At 39.6% G+C, this 23,774-nt stretch overlaps 1 protein-coding gene across 4 annotated transcripts in view; it reads right to left on the bottom strand.

Annotated features, from left to right (window-relative positions):
* The window catches only part of erbin (erbb2 interacting protein), a 226,031-nt gene extending 202,605 nt beyond the window's left edge, over positions 1–23,426 (bottom strand). For all 4 annotated transcript variants that reach the window (XM_072257788.1, XM_072257790.1, XM_072257789.1 and 1 more), the window contains exon 1: positions 22,504–23,426. The gene's annotated coding sequence lies outside the window, so the exon portion shown is untranslated. The remainder of the gene's footprint in view (positions 1–22,503) is intronic.
* Between the last annotated feature and the right edge of the window lie 348 nt (positions 23,427–23,774).

The raw sequence follows: 23,774 nt of genomic DNA, 5'->3' as shown, positions 1-23,774 counted from the left end.
CGCTAACTGCTATGATACTGCGCCTATACAGGTATCTATATACAAAGTAAGAATGCTGGTGTGACAGTAACTGGAATACAATTACTACATCTAGCTTCCATATCTGGAGGGTGTGCAATAAAATCTTACCATATTAAAATTGCTGGAACAGTGATTTTGTTTAACAATAGATTAAGCAGATTCGACAAAGTCTTAAATTTAAAAGAATGAGAGATGAAGATCCCCCTGGCCAGGTTGCCCTGAACCATGCATCTCCAAAACAAGGAGACAGCAGTTCAGAAGAGGCAAGAAATTTCTTCACAAGTGAGTAGGGAACCATAGCTAGAGCTGTGGATGTTCAGTAAAAACAGATTGCAGCATCTTAGATATTAATGAATTAAGGGATATGGGGTTAGTGGAAGAAAATGATGCTGAGGTATAAAATCAGTCATGATCATATCCAACAGCCTGTATCTGATAACAAGGATCCAGTACCCACAACTATTAAAACCAAAATAATTTTGATTTACTTAGATGCGTGCTTGCCATTTCAACCAAGTATTTCTACAAGCCCCTTTTACATGCTTAACCAAGCAATATTCACATTAATTAAAATTATCACTTGATTCAAACAGTAATTGATAGCAAAGCAGGCATGAGGTGGGGGAGTGAGAAGGTCATGAAACATGTTGGTTAAAGTTGAGTTCATTAAATAAGAACATTTACTGCTCAAATATGAAAAGACTCAATCCAGAAGGCCTAATATAACCTTTTTCAATTTAATCAGGATGATTCATAATGCTAATGTAACCAATTATCTTTAAGTAAAAACATAATAATACCAAATGAAATTTCAGAAATGGTTCAAAAATAGATACTCCAAGAGCAGTATCGAATGTTGCAACTAACAAGAGCTTATCACTTACTTACCTACAATATGAATAGCACTGACACAAAGTTATAGCCATGTCAACAGCTATGACTGACAGCCAGCAGCACTTAATTTGATCTGCCCATTAAAATGGCACAAAATCATATGTTGCTCATTTAATGTAATAAATGCCAAGAGTAGTGATTCCCAAACTTTTTTGTGTTACCACCCCCTTGGCTCCACACCACATCCCCACTGCACTTTTGTGCCTTTTCTGGCCATTACATAAAATCTACAAGGTTTTTATTTACAATGAAAGTAAAATAGATACTGCAAGTTCAAAGCAGTGACAAAAAATGCAAAACTATTCGTTACACATTTTTCTTTAATTACCGTAAAAACAATTTTCCTCAACAATTTTAGAGCATACATTAGTCCAACTATTCACTATTTCATTGCTTTTTCACCTTTCAATGAAATGGATGGGGTTGGGTCAGTGATAACATCTTCTCAACATCAAGCCAAGTGTCACTCAAAAGAAGTCTCAGATCCCCACATTCAGTAATTTGCAGTCTGTTTCATTGCTTTTGAAAGACGTTTTTTTTTTAAACCTCTGCTTCAGCCAATCATTTTGTACCAAGATCAGTTCTTCCTCCATCCTTCCTGTTAGATCCCCATTGCAAGAGTTCAGAAATAGATTTATTGTCCAACCTGGAATTTGGATCAAAAGAATATCCTGAAATCTAACATGTCTGCATGTAGCTTACCGAGGTGGGCACAGTATACTTGAAGATCATCATCTGATATTCTTTATCTTCCAACTCAGAGACTCATAAATTGGAAAAAGGCACAGCAGAAGAACATCAGAAATAGGAACAGGAGTCAGCCATCAGGCCCATTGAGCCTGCTCCGCCATTCAATAAGATCATTGCTGATCTGGCCATTTCCACCTACCTACCTTTTCCGCACAACCCTTAGTTCCCCTACTATGCAAAAATCTATCCAATCTTGTCTTAAATATATTTACTGAGGTAGCCTCCACTGTTTCATAGGGCAGAGAATTCCACAGATTCACCACTCTCTGGGAAAAGCAGTTCCTCTTCATCTCTGTCCTAACTCTACTCCCCCGAATCTTGAGGCAGCCAATGTTGCACGTAAATAGGGTTAACTTTGACAAATGTGGAGATGACTGATTCAACTTTAATAAGAATCACATCATTTTCTTGCAATTGAAAACTGATTTCATTAAACTTTGTGAATAATTCCAACAAATAAGCAATGTCATGTCTAATATTCTTGATTTGATTATTGAATGAAGCATTTTGAACTTAAGAATTTTATTAGTTTCAAGAAGTGCATAAAAGCACCTCAGGCAGTTTCCTTTTGAGAGCCATCTGCCTTCCGTGTACAAAAGCAAGTGTTCAAACTGTTCATCGTTCTCAATACAAAGCTCTCAAAGTAGTCAAGAATTGAGAGCATTTTATTTACCACTATGCTAACAGTATTTCATGATTTATGTAGCTGATCACTTAGGTTCTTTTCCCCCCCCCAACAAGATGTTGTCTGTGAATTACACAGTGAATGATAAATAATGCTAAATACAGATTGTTTCAAGAAGATAATAACCCTGTGGTGGTGTCCTGTCATTGATGGTGCCCCATCTATTGCACAAGCAAGAATGTTGGTGAGCAGAATGTCCTCCTCTTTGAAAAATTGTTCAACTCAAATACTGATTCCCTTTGGCATCTGTTTTTAGTCCCCTTTGCAAATAACAACTCTTGAACCATGATTCCATCTTTTATGAAGTGAACATAATCAAGAAGCAAAGATTTTTTGCCTAGCAAAGTTGACTCATCCAACTGTGGAGCAAGTTCTGTTTTCTTAATTATGTTGCACAATATGCCTTATCCATTCTCAGACATTTCATCTATTTGTCTTTCAACAGAGTTGTCACTGAGCAGAATTATCTTAATCATTTGGTCTTGGGAATTACGCAAAACCACTCGGAATCTCCCTTACTGCTGGAAGAACAAGTTGTTCACTTCTATGGGGCTTTAAAGATTTAGCAATCGGCAATGACATGTCGTATGAAGCATACAAACCACCACTGTTTTGTTGTGAAGTGCTGGTAGGCATATTTTGAAGCGTTTTCCATTTCTGAAGTTTTTTTTCCCCACAAAGTGACTGAAAATAAGCCCAACTCTTGCTTGCTTTATCAGAGAGTATTCTCTTCAAATATTCAAGGAACTTGGACAGTTTCAATGCTTCATCTGAAAAAAAAATTCAAACTGACACATTGGCTGCGGTGGTTTTTTGGTGCTGGTATAAATCCATATTTCAGATACTCCATACTATACTGTCTACACTTTTTCCATTTGATCTACTTCTGACATTTTCATGATGGTTTAATGACCATGGTGAATCACCAACTGTTTAAATCCAACCTCAAGTGCTGAGATATAAAGGGGAAAATTATGACAGCATTATAGCTTAGGCAAACTGCGACTCTGCTGAAGGGTACATAAAGTAGCCCAAAGCCCAAAGACAGAAATGCAGTCAAGACAATTCAAAGGGGCAGATTCTGAACTTCACCCCATTGAATACCATACCCTAATTCACAGGAAACGCACCACTGCGTGATTAGAATATGGGAACTGTACATGCTCACATTGTCCTACAGTAGTGAACCGTAATAATGCATGGGACAGCCCTGGAAATAACACCATTTCTTCAGTCCCGATTTCTCATGATGTACCAAATGCAGAAGTGTCACATTGTTTTTCAATTAAAATACATTTCCAGTAAACTCTAAGATAACGGGTTTGCTGGAGATAAGGTGATTACATGATCATTGTAATCAATTAGGAGACACTGAGGATCAAATGGTTTACAATAAGTAACTCATTTCTTGAATTAAGCCTGTAATCCTCCCTCTGGTACCCCTTTGCTACCCAACACCCCCTTATCTTTATCACCCCCTTAGAAACTCTCGGGGGGGGGGAGAATGAGGAGGGATGAAATCGCCCATGTTGGGAACCACTGTTCTGGAGAGTTATGGAAGCACCAGACACCCATACAAGTTAAATGTTCAAAGACTCTCCTGGTTGTGTGAGAAGGCCTGTGAGCATTGTTGAAGGTGGAAGTGCATCCAGCACAGCAGAAGAAGTCTCTTCATAAAAGGGGAGAAAGGAAAATTTTTCTGGGAATTGCATTGGACCAAAGGGGCATAATATACAAAATCTACTGAGAGTCGAGTACAGCACAAGGGGGAAACCCTTTATTTTTTGCTTGAGGATGGGGTCAAACAAATAGATGTCATGAATGGAACCACTGCTGTCATGACCCTTGTCAACTTGGGTGGAGAAGAAAGCAAAGGAAAAGAGAAGACAACTGTGCACAGAGTGAAGCTAGGTGAACAGATTGAAGCCAAAAACTATGAAACTGTCTTTTGCAGCTAACCAAAGTACAGATGAGCAAGGTCATGGAAAACTGTTTGAATGACAGCACACTCATTTACTGAGATGTGTGTCCTGTGGTCCACTCTGTCATCAATGTTAAGCACATAGTCCGGAAGAGCTATTTGCATTCCTTTCTCATGTTGTAAACACGGCAATTACAGCATACAGTATGCATTTTAACACAACAGATTAAGTTGTTTAAGTCAACTAAATGCCCAGTATTGAATGAATAAAGAGCCAAACTCTATAGTTTAATAATATATTGGCACTTGTCAGCAAGTTTGATAATCACAGTATAAACATTCACTCCAACACCAACAACCCGTAACAACTTGTAACATTCTCAGGCACTCAAGAGATGTGACACAATCTGCTGAGTAGCATCTTCTGCCACATTACAATGTGAGGACACAGGGATAAATAGGTACTGTACCACGAGCAAGATTCGTGGCACTGTCTGTTATTCAACGCTGAAAGTCATAAATTGCTTCAGACAGGATGAAGATCATGTATGCTGTTGGGACTGGCAAAGACTGCTGGAGAAGAAAAAAAATTATACTATACATCTCAATTTAAACCAATATCAATAAAAATATTGAAAAAAAACTGACAAAAGACAGGATTGAAGACTTTTTTCTAAAATTATGACACATCTCTGGACCAGACTAACCAAGGCACACTATGAAGTCAGAATAGGTCAGCAGGAAACTGGGAATACAATATTGTACAACTTCTACATTAGGATGGTTAAGAAGCCACAAAGCATTCTTGCCATTATTGGTTGCGGTGCTTATGTTACAAGACCATGGAAATTATGCTATAATTACAGTACATAACAATTAGGCCAATGCTAGAGCATTACAATGGATCTTCTCAGAAGTCTAAAAAGCAAAGAACTATCTGTGCTGGAAATCTGATACAAAAGCCGAAAATGCTAGAAATATTCAACAGATACGGCAGCATCTGTGGAGAATGAAATAGTTTTGTCAATGCTGATGAGGAGTCACTGACATGAAACATTTTACACTCTGCAGATGCTCCTCACCCACTGAGTGTTTCCAGACCTTTTTTGTTATTTTGCTCAAAACAGGAGAAAAAGAATCTAATTTCATTGGAGATTATGCAGTTGAGGTTTCAGAGGACATTGCCAAGAATGGAAGATTTTAGCTATAAGAAAGGAGTGGACTTGTTTCCCTTACACAAGATAAAAAGGTTTAATTAAGATATGCAAAATGAAGGGTCTGAATGAAGCAGACAGGAAGAAACAATTTTCTTCCAGTTAAATAGAGCATATATTTAAGCTAATTACTTGAAACATTAAAGGGGAGCCAAGAACTTTTTTTTCCTCCCAGGGAGTTAGAATTCTCTGCTGAAAATGGTGGAGGCAGAAATCCTCATTTACATCACAAATGCATTTGAAGTGATGGTGGTCTAAAAAGTGGGAGGTAGCAATGCCTCAGCAGTCAGACGCAAAGATCAAAAGTGGCTTTGTGTGCCACAAATTAGTCATTATAATATTTTGTATAAATTACATCTCAAGATGGGTTTCAGCCACAAAAAGTAGTTTTAAAACAAATTTAATTAAATATTGTGCCCATACAGTGACAAAATGACACTACTTGAATTCTGCACCACCCTACACACACCACAAAATGTTCAAAAATTCCAAATATGCAATCAAACTAACCCAATAGAATAAGGTAGCATTGATTTGATTTCAAAAAGACAATCGGCTTATTCAGTTTACACAAGCCAAAAAAACAGCATGGTGCACATGGAACTGATTAATGTACGTAGAATGAGTATAGAAATATCCACAGATACTTCACTGCAAAAAAGCTACCCTGAATAAAATAAACTAGATTCATTTAATCAAGCTTAATATTTAACCCAAATTAACTTGACATAAGTAAAAAAGAGATATCAAGGGGGCACGAAAGGCAAATTATTCCAACAGAAAATACTGGGCACATGGAATAAGCTGGTAGATGCAGTACAATTACATCATTTAGAAGACATTTTTACATTGATAAGACTGGTTTAGAGAGAATGAGTCAAAATTAGATAAGTAGTGACAATCACAGGCAGGAAACCTGGTCAACAGGGAAAAGTTGGACTGACGGGCCTGTTTCTGTGCTATGTACAATACAGTGCAAAGGTCTTGGGCACATATATATTGCTAGGGTACCTATGTCTTTTGCACAGTACTGTATTTGTCATCCTGGAGCAAAGAATGAGTTTGTAAATCTGGCTGGAGCAAAGAATGTTGGGAATGCCAAGGTGGAACACTTCAGGAGGGGCGTGGGACAGGTGGCAGAGGAGGAGTGCCCGGGGCAGGGGTAGGCGTGGTGCAGCGCTGAGACATCAGGCAAGGTCAGTTTGACTCCAAATAATGGGTTTATCGATCATTACAGAATCTCTCTCTGGTGCTTCCCACTCCCTTCCCTTTTCCCAACCATGATTCCCCTCTCCCTGCACCCTTCCCACACTCAGTCCACAATAAAGACCCATATCAGAATCAGGTTTATCATCACTCATGCCATGTTTTTTTCTGCGGCAGCAGTACAGTGCAATACTAAATTACTACAGCATGTTTACAATTCTAAGACTCGTGCACAGCACTGGAACTCTGACTCTAAATTCATTAAACCTTAAAAATAAGGCAAGCAATAACATTAAAATGTTCTTGTAATAATATTTAAAACAGCTGTACATATCCAGAAGATTCACTATTTGAAAAATAACTACAAGTAGATAGTGTAACTTTTGTTAATCTTTAAAAACATGAAATTCAAATGTACTAGACTAAGGTGAAAGGACTGGTCTATTATTTGTAAACATTCTCAAAAATTCCATTCACAACAGAAAATTTATATATTTTTTTAAAACACAAAAATAATTAGCCAAGCTGTGGCTATAAACTGTACACAATTAATTCTTATCCATGTTAGCTTTCCTGCTCTCATCTCTTCAACCACTTTTCCAATCTAACCTTGTACCTGCTTCAACAACCCAGGACAACCTCAAACTTCCAAACACTGCACAGAGAAAGGTCTTTTCCCCTTCTCTCTCCACTTGAACTTTCTGACACTTTATTATACTACTGTCTGCTCCTCTCAAAAACTGTAAACAGGCTGCTTCTCAGTTATAAAACATCCTCAACATGAATACGCAAATCATTCAGACACAAGAAAACGTTTTTCCTTCAAGGTTTCATTAGATTTTTTATTTCCAATAAAAACATACTGTAAACTCTCAAACTTGAATAGCTCAAACACGAGGAAATCTGCAGATGCTCTAATTTCAAGCAACACACATAAAAATTGCTGGTGAACGCAGCAGGCCAGGCAGCATCGCTAGGAAGAGGTACAGTCGACGTTTCAGGCTGAGACCCTTCGTCAGGATGAAGGGTCTCGGCCCGAAACGTAAACTTCAATAGCTTATTTTGAGGTCCAACATGACAACTAATTTTAATGTTTCACATGAGCACATCAGAGCTTTTTGGATTTCATATTCTACACTCTTTAGAGTTGAGAATTCAATTTAATTTTAGACTTGCCATTGGGATATACTGACTTTTATGTATCTCTATAAACTTCTTACCCTCAATGCTCATCTCAAGCCGAAGACCAGCTAATCTTCTATTCAGTACATGTACTTTTAAACATCTCATCTGCACATTTAAAACAAATTTCTCTAGGTCTGTATTCAAATTATACACAGCCAACAGATGCTACTCCAGAACAAAACCCTCCAGTTATTGAGGAAAAGTTACTTACAACTCTAATCAACCCAACTCCAAATTGCCACTGTCTTCACATCCTCCTCAAACATCTGAAGAAATGCACTGAGTAGAGTCATTGAGCACCACAGCACAGAAAACCAGGCCCTTTGGCCCATCCAGTAAATCCCAAACTATTACTCTCCCTATTCCCATCGACCTGCATCTGGACCATTGCTCTAGATACTTTCCCATTTATCCACCTATCCAAATTTCTCTTAAATGTTGAAATAGAACCCGCATCCACCACTTCCGCTTGTAGGTCATTCCACGTTCTCAATCCTCTGAATGAAGAATCCCCCCCCCCCCATGTTGTCCTTAAACACTTCACCTTCACACTTTACCCTTGACCTCTAATCTCACCTGACTTCAGTGGGGGGGGGGGTGGAAACAAGCATTTACCTGATCGATACCCTTCATATCAATCAAATCTCTTCTCATTCTACTATGCTCTGGGGAATGAAGTCTCAACCTGTTCAACCTTCCCCTATAACTCAGGTTAAGTCCCAGCAACATCCTTCTGAATTTTCTTTGCACTCTGTCAGTAACAGCATTCTGCTTCACTTCATAATTAAATCTTGCATGCAAAGTTTCAAGAACTCCTGATAAAAAGTAGGAGTTGCCAACTGGCTCTCTGAGCCTGCTCCAGCATTCGATGAGATCAATGATCTAATCACGGTCTCAACACCACTCTCCTTTATTATACACTTTGCTTCAATTGTGGTTCAAATGCCTGTCAACCTTGCATTTGCATCTATTCGATTACTCTAGTGAATTCCAACGGGTCACAGCCCTCAGGAAAGAAGTTCCTGTTCATGTACTAAACAGCTCCTTGCAGAAACCTCCACTAGAGAAAACATTGCTAATTGTTTCATTGTTGTCACATGCACTGAGATACCATGCAAAGCTTTGTTTGCATGCCATCCAGGCAATTTCATAACACGTACATTGAGGTAGTACCAAAAAAATAACAATGCAGAGTTACAGTTACAGAGAAAGTGCACTGCAGGTAGTCAAATAAGGTGTAAGGGATATCGAGAGATCATGAGTTCTTTATTGTACCGGAAAACAGTTCAAGAGTTTTATTAAAAACCGAACAGAAACAGTCCATGAGCCTGGTGATATGTGTTCAAGCTTTTGTATCTTCTCAATACTTTCAATCCCAAGCAGAATCCCAATTTTCAGTAAGATTATCACTCATTCTTCTATAATCCCACGAGGGGCCCAACTTGTCTTCACGTCAGCTCCTTCATCCTAGGAAAGAATTTAGTGAACCTTTCCTGAACTATCCTGAACGCAAGTGTATTTGTTCTTAAATGCAGCAACCAGAATTGTTCAAGCCTAGTCATAAGCATGGAGAACATATCTTAAGATTTGGAGACAGGACAGAAAAGGACAACTTACTGAACATTTTAATTGATTCCTATTTTTGAGCATTTAATGGATTCCTACTTGAAGTGTGTGCTGAGGGAAAGAGACAATCTGGTTCCACCAGCCACATGCACCAAACTGGATGGATACTGTATATTACTGTATGGTTTCACATTCTCAATCTGCAAAAAAGTTCTTTATACCCATCTGATTCATCAGCAAATGAATGGCACACATACTAACAGTTCCATGACTGATAATCTTATGTTCAGGAATAAATATGAGCGAGGACACCAGAGAACTCAATGCTAATCTTTGAACAGTGCCATGGGACCTTTTAGAATGAAAGAATGGTTAATGTATAGGAGCTTAATATCTCATCCAGTAGATCACATCAACAATGCAGTACTCACTCAGTGGATACTTAAGTGTCAGCATGGATTATGTGCTTATTAATGACTGAGCTACTAGAGAGCCTTTTAAAGGTATGATATACTGCTGAAATGCACAGGATCAGTTCACTCTCCAAGGGGACAAACAGCTCACACAGACAAAAATAAAACTAGAAACTCAACCCTGCCACAATAGTCTCAGAGCTCAAACTTCAAAGTTCGAAGTACATAGATCTCACCAAATACAACCCTGAAATTCATTTTCTTGCAGGCATACTCAATAAATCCAATAACCATAATAGAAGCAATGAAATACTGCACCGACTTGGGCATTCAACCAGTGCGCAGATAATAATAAATAAGCAAATATCTCGAACACGAGATGAAGAAGCCTTGAAAGTGAGTCTATAGGTTATGGGAACATTTCAATGCTAAGGCAAGCGAAGTTGAGTGAAGTTATCCCCTTTGGCTCAAGAGTCTGATGGCTGAAGGGTAATAACTGTTCCTGAACCTAGCAGTGTGGATCCTGAGGCTCCTGTACCTTCTTCCTGGTGGCAGCAATGAGAAGAGAGCATGAGCTGGATGGTGAAGGTCCCTGATGATGGATGCAGCTTTCCCGCAACAATGCTCCTTGTAGATGTGCTCACTAGTGGGGAGAGCTTTATCTGTGATGAACTGGGCCATATCCACTACCGTTTGTTGGAATCAAGCTGCCACCAACCCAACCTCTTCAAGCATGTCCTTTGCCAGAAGAAACAACTTGCCTTCTGAAAGCATTAGAGATGCTCAGGGTTACCAGTTTCTTTAACACTCCACTTCACAAAATAATCAGAATCATTTAAGAAAAATTAAAACTAACTGTAACTCTGTCATATGGTTTCCATTTTCCAAAGACCAAAGCAGAATTCTGCAACATCAGCAAACATTGCTACGGAGCTAGTCATGGTATTTTCCATCAGACTATTGCCTGAAACCACCAGTGTTGTTCTACCTCCTGCAAAATTTGAGGTGGCAGAGAAGTTCATATAAATTACAATTCCTACAAAAAAATGTGAATACAATTTTTAAGTTTTGAAGTCTTAAATCAATAATTTACCATCCACTCAAATTTATAAAAGGTGTATTTTTTGAGCGAATAGCTTCTAAATGCAACGTACTGTACCACTAGAATCTCTTTATAATCAGTTTTGAAATGGAAGTTCAGAACATCACATAATCAACACAAGGTAAATTATTGGCAAAATCTGCACCATTTAATGCAATCATTCCTGTGGTACATCATGAATGTCTAGACTGTAGGGAAGGGGGCACCAACCACCTCCTCCCCATGCTCTCTTTCAAAGCCCATATATACAACCATGATATTTGCATGTTTAAATTACCGAATAAGTTTGGAAATTGGAAAGGAGTATTCTCAGATGGTGATACAAGCTAGAACTAAAAATTTGTTAATGAAAAGAATTAGAAATATATGCAAATAAATTGGTATTGATTTAAAATGTGGCCCCAAGGAACCTTATGGTATGCAAAGATTCAATCCATAAAGATGAGAGACTTGAGAGCTTCAACTACATTTCAGTTTATGGGAGTGCAAGAAGTGAATATTTTTGTGAAAACAGCAACAGGTCAGTGGAGGGGGAAGTTATTTGCTAAGAAACAAATCTGTTCTTAAAACTGACGGCTAAATTGCTCAAATATTTGCTTTGTAAAGGCTGTGAGCAACTTAAGTGTTCTTCAGTTACTATATCCAGTACTATGGCCCATCTTCTTAGATAAAATGCATACAACCTCCTCAATAGACTCCAATGAAAAATACTCAAGGTATGGCTACGAAACATTTTACCTGAAAATCAAAAACAGGCAATCTCTGTAAATCCAACCCACTCCATTCCTCAACCTTGTAGGAAACTTCAAAGCCAAATGAGAAGTGAAGGTACTTGTAATGAAAATCAGGGAAGGAAGAACATTTTATACAGATTCCAGAAATGTGCCCTTCAGCCCACCAAGTCTGTACTGAGCATCAAGTACTCAATTTAAGATAGATAATTTTATTTGGCACGTGCATCAAAACATACAGAGAAACGTGTTGCTTTGTGTCAACAACCAGCAGTTTGAGGACCTGCTTAACAAGTGTTACCATGCTTATGGCACCAACATATTGCCCACAACTTATTAATTGTCAGGTTTTGGAAATGTGGGAAGAAACTGGAGCATCTGGAGGAACCCCACCCTCTCTCCTTAATTCCACTCCCCTGACTCACATTCCCATCAGCTTTCCCCATGTTCTATCACTCACCAGCACACTAGGGGCAATTTTGAGTGGTCAATTAACTTACCACTGTGCATGTCTTTTAGACACAGAGTAAACCCACGTGGTCACAAAGGTAACAATTGAACTCTGGTCACCAGAGTTGCATCACACTGCCGCCTCAACTAATTTTAAGTTCCTGCTAATGCTTACCAATTATATAATTGCACCTCCAGCCATGACCTTTCATTCAGGGCATTGTAAACCATAATCAACCAGTTAAATATTTGCAATGCAAGCCAACTGCAGCAGTTAAACAAAGCAACCACAGAAAGAGTCCTATAAATTAAAATCCCTTTTCTGTCCCCCACCTGCCAAAATGGATTTTCATCTGTGTACATTTTGGTCAAAAGAACTTCCTGCACATTCCCTGATTTAGTGAGAGAATGAAGCCCTGTTCAAAACAAATAAACTGCAGACACTACATCCTAAAAAATGGATAGAAAAAGCCAAACGAAACTCAAACACCATAAGATATTCCATCAAACCCACTGAATAACTAATGTAAGCATCTGTAGTATTTATGATACATTTATTTCTTCCTTTTTCTAAATACTTCCTTACACGTAAACTGCAGCCACACCAAACAGTCAAGAACAATTTAAACAACACAGATATTGGCACGCAGACCAATTGCTTGGCTGAAGTTCTCAAAACACCAGGAATCAACCACTGGAAATCCTGCAAAGCTTATCCTTAGGTCTACTCACCTCATCTAGAGCGAGCTCCAAACTGTATTTAACTTTCTCATCAAAAAAAAATTACAATGATGTCTATAATTGCAAAATATGCAAGGAATTAACCAGTGTATACAAACTGAATGATGATACAGCCATAAAACAGAAAAATATCCATTAAGTCTGTCTTCTACAAATAATTTAATAAAGAAATAAAAGCAAGAATTTCTGGATAGAAAATCCAAATACATTATAACAAATTGAAAGCAAACAAAGCTATTTTAGATATTAAGAGACTCGCAAAAGAAAGCACTCATTCAAATGTAGAGTAGTAACAACTCTACTAGATTTATTGTTTAAAATTATTCACAAATTAATGAATAACCTAATTAAAGATGTAACTGTGAATTTATTGGCACAAATGTAAAGCCAAAACCCAGGACTTCCATTTCATTCAGATTAGCCACAATTTGCTGACTAACATGCTTCAAGATATTTCCAAGATTCTATTTCTGCTCCATAAATGGATGTTACTACTTCTCCTCCAAGTAACCCATGCTTCCAAATGCTCAACACATCACACAGATAATGACACGGATAGGAAAGTCCTGTGCAGGCAAAATGCAAAGGTCTACATAATTACTTCAAACAAAAAGCCAGCCAAACTAATAATAGACTGCCTGCTGCGTTGCAAAATCCTGACTCATAGATCCACTGCTAAAGAGGGATTTCACTATGTTAACAGCTTGGATTTACCACGATTTGCACCCCTCCAGTAATAAGGCATTCATTTTGAAGTAGTGAAATGTTACTTGTTTGGAAGGATCACATTTTGATCTGCAAAACCAGCTTCAAAAGCTAATTTTAATTCCTTGCCGTTTGTTCACCAAGACCTACCACGTCAATCTTCATGTCTCAGCAACTAAAATTCCACAGCAATACATTTTTTTTAAAAAAACTCTACCTTAGCATTCATAGAACAAGGAATGAGCACCAGCAATAAATCAGGTCCTTTGAGATGAAGATAGGAGATGCCGGAAGGCAGTGTAGTGCAGCATCTATGCTGGGTTGGAGGCTGCCGCCCCCCCCCCCCCCCAGTTCATGCTACTCTTCCAGTGTTTGCTCAGAGGACGACGAGCAGGATTGCGCGTGCACATGCATATGTTCATCTGCGGACTTCTCAGAACTGGTTGTTCTTGCCAATAACACCCATGCACCATCAATTTACTGGACATGCCACTCGGATTTGGGCTATATATTTTTTTAGGTGTGGCTGTTTATTTGCTATCTTATATGTGCTCTGCTCTGTGTAGGACTGCTGGACTATATTTTGCAACTTGGCCCCAGAGGAACACTGTTTTGTTTGACTGTATTCATGTATGGTTGAATGATAATTAAACTTGAACTTTAACTATGCCCTCCAGCATTTGACATTTCCACCTTCAGATAAAGACCATCCACGCTATGTGTGCCTCCCATAATTGTATATAGTTCAATTACATTGCTGCTTAGCTTCTGATACTGGAGAGAAATCAATCCAACTTGGGCTAGCCTATCGTTATTGATAATACTCTTCTAATAAAGGCAACATCCTGGTGAACCTCTTCCGCTCCCTCTACATGGCCTCCACATCCTTCCTGTAATAAAACAACCAGAAACGCACACAATACTCCAAGTAGAGTCTAACCAAAGTTTTATGCCACTGGAACACGACTTCCTGATTCCTACATTAACACCTCACTGATCAAGGCCTGTAAGCCATATACCTTTCTTATTACTTTCTCTATTTGTTGCCACATTCAAGGAGCAATGAGCTTGCATCCCTACCTCCCTCTGCATTCCAATGCTCAAAAGGTCTTGCCATTTACTTTCCTTTTGCATTTGTCCTTCCTAAGTGCAGACCTCTTTCTTGCCTGGACCCCATCTCCCAGTCCCCTGCCCATACTTCCATGGATCTGTCTGCTTTCACAACTTTCATTATCCACAATTCTCCAAATTTTTGCATTGTCTGTTGTTATAAATCAGCTCACCTACATTCTTGACCGAGTCATTTATACACCTCACAAGTACAGGCTCCAGCAATGCGTCTTGCAGAATATCACGGTCACAGTCCTCTCAGAATAACAACCCTTCACCATCATCTTCTGTCTTCTATTGCCATTTGGAACCTAGTCTACCAACTCACCATGAATCCTTTTGCATTAATCTCCTGGATCGCTACCATAATTGTGACCAGTGATCTGACATATCAGAATGAATGGATAATTCATCTATTTTGAAATCTCCCCTTACCAACCAAAAAATGCACTTCCTGCATTTTGATATTTCCAGTGTGCCACAGATCTACATTCACACAATTTTACCTCAATACTATATATTCAAGTAACTGCTCACCAGGTTTAGTATCGCAAATAACCTATTTATATTCTGTTTAACGTCACTTGTTAACAATGGGTGGTTCGTTTGGCTACAAAATGGAATAATGACAAACAAGTGGACCCAGTACTGAAACATCTTCCATTTCTCTTTCCTTACTTGCTGAGTGTTTCAAACATTTTCTGCTTTCATCCATCTTCAACTTAATTGGAAAAGCATATCCTCGTCATCTGCAATTTGATGGTGTCACTGATTGTATCAAATGAGTTCGAGATACATTGCCTTACCAAAGCCACAGAAAACCAAAAGTAATCACAAACATGTACAAACCTCAAAGATTTATCCTTTAAAATGAAACAATTGCTGACTTGCTTAAGATAGATGACTCACTCCTTCCCAATGGCATTTAGTCCAAGGTCATTCTCAGTTGTATTCACAAGAGTGAGTCAAGATAGGACTATGCAGAACAGTCAATGATTTCAAATTCAGAAACCCAATACTCTTTCCAGATTTAGTACAGAAACAAAGAAATGGAGTTATTTGCTTCACAAGAAATTGAAACAACAGCTAGTTATCTTTGGAATGTTTCCGTTGCATACTTTAAAATTAAGTCTGTATACCTAATATTATTTTCTTGTTGCTTTATAAAAATGCAATTTAATTATTACTGAAGCAAGTTAACTGAACAAATTACTAACTAAAAATGCTTGCTTGATCAAGTGACAAATGCTTACTAATTCAATCAAAATATAAAGCTGTTCCAAATCACTCCTGCACATGTAGGTCTTTCAATCTTGATACAAATAGCATTAGAGGTCTTAATAGGAAGCATCCACATCCCCCTTTGCAGATTGCACAACACTCAGCTTACAAACAATAATGTTGTCAAATGCATTAATAAATTGTTAAAAACATTACACTAAATGAAGACATTCAACTTTATTGAAAGCAGAATGACAACAGCAACCAACCTCCCCCACCACACACAGAATTCATCAATACCTATACCAGAGAATAAAAATGTTTCTTCCACCTTATCCAGCAAATTAACAAAATGACTAGAATAATGATTTTCACTGCAGAAATAGACCCCAACTTCATAAAGTATTGCTGTTTGAAATGAAACTTGGATGTGAAAAATACACCATTTACCCTACTGCACAGAACTCAACCATGGCTTGAGAAGGCCAGTAATTTCGCGATCACCACACTTAATATTCTATGTATTATTAGTTTACTTTTTTAAAAATTTGTTTGCACAATTTATTCTTCCTTCACACCTTGGATATATGCCAGTCTTTGTTTTGTGTGTGTGTGTTTTTTGTAGATTCTGTGTTTCTTTGTTTTGTAGTTGCCAGCAAGATGAATGTCAAGGTTGTATGTAAAATTCATACTTGGATAATAAATCTACTCTTTGAATTTTGAATAGCTACAAGCCCCCTTTAGGGCTCTCACTCTATGCTCCACAATAGAGTCAGAGCATCTTTCACCTCAGCAGCACTTACTTCTTCTGCCAGTTTCCTATTCTCTCTTCTCCCTCTCCCATTAGGTAGATGATACAAAGACCTGAAAACACATACCACCAAGGCTCAAAGAGAGCTTCCATCCCACTGTTCTCACACTCCTGAATGGACCCCTTGTACAATAAGGACTCTTGACCTCACAATTCAAATCATGATTTGCACTCGTACTGTTTACCTGAACTCTCTCGGAAGCTTCAACATTTTATTCTGTATTCTTATCCTTCTACCTCAATGCACTGTGCAATGATTTTGATCTGTATGCACAGTATGTAAGACAAGCTATTCACTGTTTCTTGGTACATGTGACAATAGTAAACTAATTTTAATACCACATTGCTCTCCGTTGTGAACAATAGTGTACAAGAGGGATAGATTGAGTGGATAGCCAGAGACTATCTCCAGGGAGGAAATGGATAATACGAGGGGGCATAACTTTAACATGATTGGAAGAAAGTACAGGGATTGTCAGAGGTAATCAAATTTTTTTTTAAAAAATCACAGAGTGGAGGATGTGTGGTCATAGAGGCAGATATATTAGACATAAAACTATCTGAATTAGGCCATTCAGCCCATTGAGTCTGCTCTGCCAACACATGATGGCTGTTTTATTAACCAATTCTATTCTCCTGCCTTCTTCCCATAACCTTTGACACCCTCACTAACCAAGAACCTAGCAACCTCTGCTTCAAATTTACTCAATAACATGGCCTCCACAGCCATCTGTGGCAATGAATTACACAAGTTCACCACCCTCTGGCTAAAGAACTTCCTCCCCATATCTGCTCTAAAGGGATGCCCCTCTATTCCTATCCTAGACTTCCCCACCATTGAGCACATCCATAAGGAGCTATCACAGGAAAGCAGCATCCATCATCAAGAAACCCCACCATCCTGGCCATGCTCTCTGTGCTGCCAGTGAGAAGGAGATACAGGAGCCTCAGGTCCCACACTACTAGGGTCAGGAACAGTTATGACCCATCAACCGTCAGGCTCCTGAACTAGAGGGGTAATTATATTCAACTTCACTCACCACAACACTAAATTGATTTCAAGGACTTTACAATCACTTGCTCTCAATATTTATGGCTTTTATTTTTCTATTTTGTATTTGCACCATACCCTGTCGTGAATGGCTGGCCTTTTAGTTTAAGACTGTGCCCCCTTTTTAAGATGCCAGCCAGAGGTAATATCAATCCTCCAGCAACCCTATAAAAGCCCCACAAGAATTCTCAATGCTTCAATGAAGTCACTGCACATTGTTCCAAACCCTTGTGTTCAGCCCAGTCTGGTTAGCCTCTCATTATAGGACAAGTCACCAGTCATCATCCTAGCAATCAAACTGATGAACATTTACTCCCTCTATCCTTTCATCACTGGAAGATCAGACCATAAAACCATGAGGCATAGAAGCAGAATTAGACCATTCGTCCCAAATCTGATCTGGAGACCTGTACACAACTTCAACTGTGGTTCTCATCAGCTTCCTATCTATTTGTGACAAGACTCTAGAGTTTTACTCAAATCTGTTTACAATAATAAGCCTTCATACCATCGGCCTTCCTCGTGCTTGCTGCGTATTCAGGCTGACTTTCTCAAATTCCCATAGAGGTGGCCCAGTAAGTCAATGCAGCCCTCAGCTCAGTACCATCTCCCAGTTTCCCTGCAACCTCTTATAAACATTGATCTTGTCACCCACCCACTTCAGGAATAACTCAACGTAACCAATTAATCATCAATGGAATATGGGACAAAACTTGTGCAGTCAGAGAGAGAACGTGCAAACTCCACACAAACAGCACCAGAGATCCGAATCAATCCCGGGTCACTCTGTGAAGCTGCAGCAGTAACCACAACGTTACCATGGTAGCAGCACTAGCTGCTGTTTTACTGTGCTGTCTCCGGTGGCTGATGGTCAAGGCACCCAGGTCCATTTGAACATCATCTTTCCATCTCACCACCATTTAGTTATCATTTTATGATGCAGATAACTTTATTTTTCAACATTACATTCCATCTAACCATTCCATTTTTGATCTGTTTGCCCCGAAACCTCTCGCATCTTCCTCAGAACTCATGATGCCAGCCAGTATTTTTCCCTGTTAAATCAGTCTACTTGGATACACAACACTCAGTTTCCCCATCCAGATCACTGATACTGTTTGTGAACTAGGCCACACCAACATACCAGCAGACTGCAAAATTAACAACTCTGCAGGCTTTTTTATTATCCCCAGACCCACGTGCTCTAGTTTTGTTGAGTAATCTCTTATGTGGCATCTTATTGAAATCCATCTGAAAGTCACAGAATACACTAGTTCCTTTTATGTATTCTGCTATTTGCAACCTCAAAAATTCCAAAGGATCTGTCAAATATGATTTCCTCCACCCTACAATTTCTAAGCAACTTTTCACCCTTTCAGTACCTAACATTCTCAATCCAACTACGAGGCAAACTAGTCTGTAGCTCCCTTTTCACGTTCACACCTTACTTCAAATAAAAGACCACAGCAGAAAGCTTAACAATTCAAGTTATACACTCAGTACCTCCTGTACCTAATAAAGTGTATGCTCGTGGTCTTCTGCTGCTATAGCGCTTGAAACGTCAAGCATTAATGTGTTACGTGCTGAGAGGTGCTCTTCTGCGCACCACTGCTCTAACACATGGCTACTTGAGTTACTTTTTCCTTCCTGTCAGCTTGAACCAGTCTGGCCATTCTCCTCTGACCTCTCTCATTAACAAGGCATTTTCACCCACAGGATTTTTTTTGTTCTTCATACCATTCTCTGCAAACTGTTGCGCATGAAAGTAACAGGAGATCAGTGATAATCTGAGAAACTCAAACCACTCTGTCTGGCAACAACAATCATTCCATGGTCAAAGTTACTTAGATCATATTTCTTGCCTATTCTGATGTTTGGTCTGAACAACAACTGAACCTCTAGACCATGCCCGCATGCTTTTATGCACCGGGTAGCTGCCATGTGATTGGCTGATTAGATATTTGCACAATCGAGCAGGTGCACAGGTGTACCTAATAAAGTGGCCACTGAGTGTAGAAGGATGTAACCAACTGCAGTCAAACTCAGCATGTAGATACAGCTCAGCACGTCACGGAAGCCAGTCTCCTCTTCATGTTCTTTTTCTTCACTTTTCACTTCCTCAGTAAAGCAGCTAAGCACTCTACCTGGACATTCTTCTCCCACTCTGATTGGGCAAAGGGTACAAAAGCCTGACCGCATGTACCACCTTACTCAAGGACAGTTTCATAAGACAATTCAATGGCCCTCTTGTAGACCAAGATGGACTCAACTTCAAACTACATGTTTTTTCACATTACTGTCAACCTGCACTGCTCTTTCTCTGCAACTGTGACATGATACTCCTCCCTTTGCTCATTTGTCAGAATGGCATACAAAACAGTATTTCCACTGTCTGCCAGTACGTGTCGGTAATAAACCCATTTATCAAATTATGTTCACCATGAAAATTTGGACATGGCTCCAAACTTTGCTTGGTGTGAGATTGAGTTTAATAGCTGGCTCAACCCAAGAGGTCAATTAGACAGCTTACCAGTTGACATATCACTGTATAAACACCATACTGTGCAGAAGCATAAATATACATACATACACACACACACACACACACACACACAGTATTGTATTTGTCAACATGAAGTTGGGAGTGAGTTTGTAAATCTGGTGGGAGAAGAGGATGCTGGGAATGGCAAGGGTCACGGGAGGGATGTGGGACAGGTGGTGTGCATACAGACACCCCCACCCTGAATCGCCAAGGTCAATTAATTCCAAACAATTGGCCTATTTATCATTACAGAATGTCCCTTTGAAGTTTCCTGCTCCCTCCCCTTTTCTGAAAGACGATTCCCCTCTCCCTGTCCCCTTCTGACTCAGTCCACAAAAGAGACCCATATTGGAAGCAGGTTTTTCATCACTCACATACATCAAAATTGTTTTTCCAACAGCTGTACATAATTTATGCAAAACATTAATTTACTACAGTACTGTGTAAAAGTCCTAGGCACCCTAGCTATATGTACCCAAGACTACTGCACAACACTGTATATACAGTAAATCAGCAAGGTGCAACTTCAGAACCAACTTGATGCATCACTGTAAGGCATTCGAAGTTCATCTCAAGCTTCAGTGTTTCAACAACCACCTCAAAAAATTAACACGTTAAGTGAATTTACTCACTAATTTAGCCTATCTGTCCCAAGTGTAATGCAATTATACCAGTACCATTGAGTCAGAGAATGGTGCACACAAAAATTATTCAGTGCATCACATCTTAGTTTTGGAAAAATATATTCCATCAGGTCCCCTTCTCTGTTCTTACTCCTTTTAAAATATACATCCAATTACTTTACTGTTCTATCATCTTCTATTACCCTCCCACAGATTCCACATCATGACTTCACTTTTTAAAAAAGTTCCCCCCCCCCCCGCAACACTTGCGCTCTTAAATCTATGTCCTCTGGATCCACAATTACATCTGCTAGTCAAGCTACTTAAAATGGCACTAGAAGCAGACTGGAGCTACAAGTTGTCCAGAAATAATCATAGCTGGAAAGATGAGCTACACCTTCAGAGACAGCTTGGAAGATTTACACATTTCCATTATTTCATAAAATCTTTGACTCGTGGATAACAATACGTCAGCTTAGTACTGTAAATTCAAGACAAAGTTCTCATAAAATACAGAACTAAAATAAGTGCATTTCTGGATTGTGTAAGCTTGTTTAAAGTTTTGCAGGAATATTTTGTGATCTAACTTCAAAGTACAGCGAAATGTCAACTGCAGCACGACCCTGTCCCCTACCCCTCCACCCACTAGTACAACAATTCTGAAGGACAAACTATAGGTACTTGTTTGTGCTGCGTTGTCCTATACATAACTACTGTATAGCACGTATGGAAAACAATCTCTGGAATTTTACCCAATAACACAGAAGAACCAAACATAATAAAAACAACGGAAACATCAGAAACGTCCACAAAACAGAACAAATCCATCAATTATTTCGACTCCAAAGTACTGCAAATAGAAAAAGGCTTATGCGTAGTTCGAAGAACGACAAAGTTAATTTGAGCGTTAAACTGCACGCATAACCTTGAAATCAACACAAGTATACACGCATACCTGGACCACAGTTCTCTAACAATTAAATAAAACATACTTTTTTTCTGCTGAGGCAGATGTAAATTGCTGACCTCAAATGAATTTTTCAACCATTAGATATCTGGGGTGGGCAGGCGGGGAAACAAGGCGTAGAAAACGAGGTCAAGGTTTCGTAAGAGAAATACGTGTGAACCTCTCTCTGTGGGGAGGGGCGAAACCAGGTTAACATTTGCTTGTAGTATTTTTGATGCCAAGCCAAATATCCGAATAAGTATTATCTTTCAACACCGTTACTGTGAACATACCAGCGTCGATGCAACAAGGGCCTGAGCCGGAGCAGCTTAAGTTAAACAAAGGGATCTCTGTATGATACGTTTAGACCTTGAACAGCTTCGACTGGTCCCGTTTAATCACCTAGATGTTTAAACTTAAAAAAAAGACCAAACTTCCTCCTTTGCTTTCGAGATAAACAATTGGCGTTTCCTCCCGCGGAGGGGGGAACGTTTGCCTTTTAAAAGCCGGCTATCGGCGGGCGCTCACCAAGTTTCCACTCACAGCAGGCGGATAGGGCCGGGCCCTCTCACACAAGACAAAATCCCAAAAAACCCAAGCCATTTTTGTTTTTACCTTTCTTCACCACTGTTCCGGGCAGCCCTCTCCTTCATCGGCTTTCAACTTTAACCAGCAGCCAACACAATCCACAAACATCAGCCCGGGGCGGGGTTACGAGGGGTTAAACCGTAAGGGGAAGGGGAAATAATTTAAATCGTTCAGGGGAGGGGGGGGAAGGAAGAGAGAAATAGAAAACCTCGCACTGACACTGAGACAGCCCAATTGAATCTTTGCTATGGCTTTCTGGGCAGAAGTTTCCAAGTTTTTTTTAAAACCTTCCCCTCCCTTCACCCTATGATGTAACTAAGTCCCTTTATTTTCTTGTCATCTTAAAAACTTTCTGTTTCCCTCACTCAATTAAAGGTTCTGTTCGCGCAAAACGATTTAATATAGAGTAAAAGATGCAAGGGAAAGGAGGGGGTGGGCAGAAAAAAAGACGATCAAGTTACTGCTCCCTTCAAAGAAGGAAACCGCGGCGAATGCACAGTATTCCCAACGCGTAAGTAGTAAAAGACTGCAACGGAGGGGGGAGGGAGGGTGGAGAGTGAAGAATGTCTCCTTCCCCTATTGTAGTTTCACCTACGGGAAAGAGCTGCCGCCGTTCTTCTCTCAGACCTATCCTCCCCAGACCAATGAATATTTCAATAATCCTGTCTTCTCCCTTAAAGAGTAAAGGTCGCCGCACCCAAATCCATTCGAAATGAATTTCGTTCTCTCTCTGTTAATGATGCAGAGAAATATCAGCAGCACATCGTTCCAAACAGATCTGCGTGCACTGAAACTCTCTCGAGTCCCGAACAAAAATAATTCCGTTTTGGGGAAAAGGAACAAAAATAAAATGCAGTCACTACCAATCGCTGCGTCCGCTCCAGACAGCCAGCAGACAGAGCACACTGACCGAGGAGATATTTAAGAAAGGGGGGGGAGGGGGCTGGCGGGAGACGCAGAGAGAAGTGAAGCAAAGAGAGAGGGAGAGCAAGATACACATGTACAGAAAGCAGCAGCAGCAGCAGCGCCAGCTTGTTACAGCGGCCACGAAGTAACCAGCGGCAGCGCCTTGATTGACAGCTGCAAGAGCCAGACGCCACGGCGCGCATTTAGCTGTCAATCAAACTCTAGCTCCAATCCGCCAGTGCCCCGGTTTTACAGGGACTTCCTTCCACCTTCAGCTCAAAGTTTCATTTTCATGCGGTTTTTTGCCTGTGTTAGACAGTTGGGTGCGGGGTTGAATAAAATGTTGCTTTATTAAGTCTCATCTGTTCTGTGAATTTTCAAAGAAGCTGTTG

Source organism: Mobula birostris, chromosome 5, assembly GCF_030028105.1.
Source record: "Mobula birostris isolate sMobBir1 chromosome 5, sMobBir1.hap1, whole genome shotgun sequence".
NCBI lineage: Eukaryota > Metazoa > Chordata > Chondrichthyes > Myliobatiformes > Myliobatidae > Mobula > Mobula birostris.
Note: the sequence above shows the minus strand (reverse complement) of the source record. Positions and strands in the feature narration are given on the sequence as shown.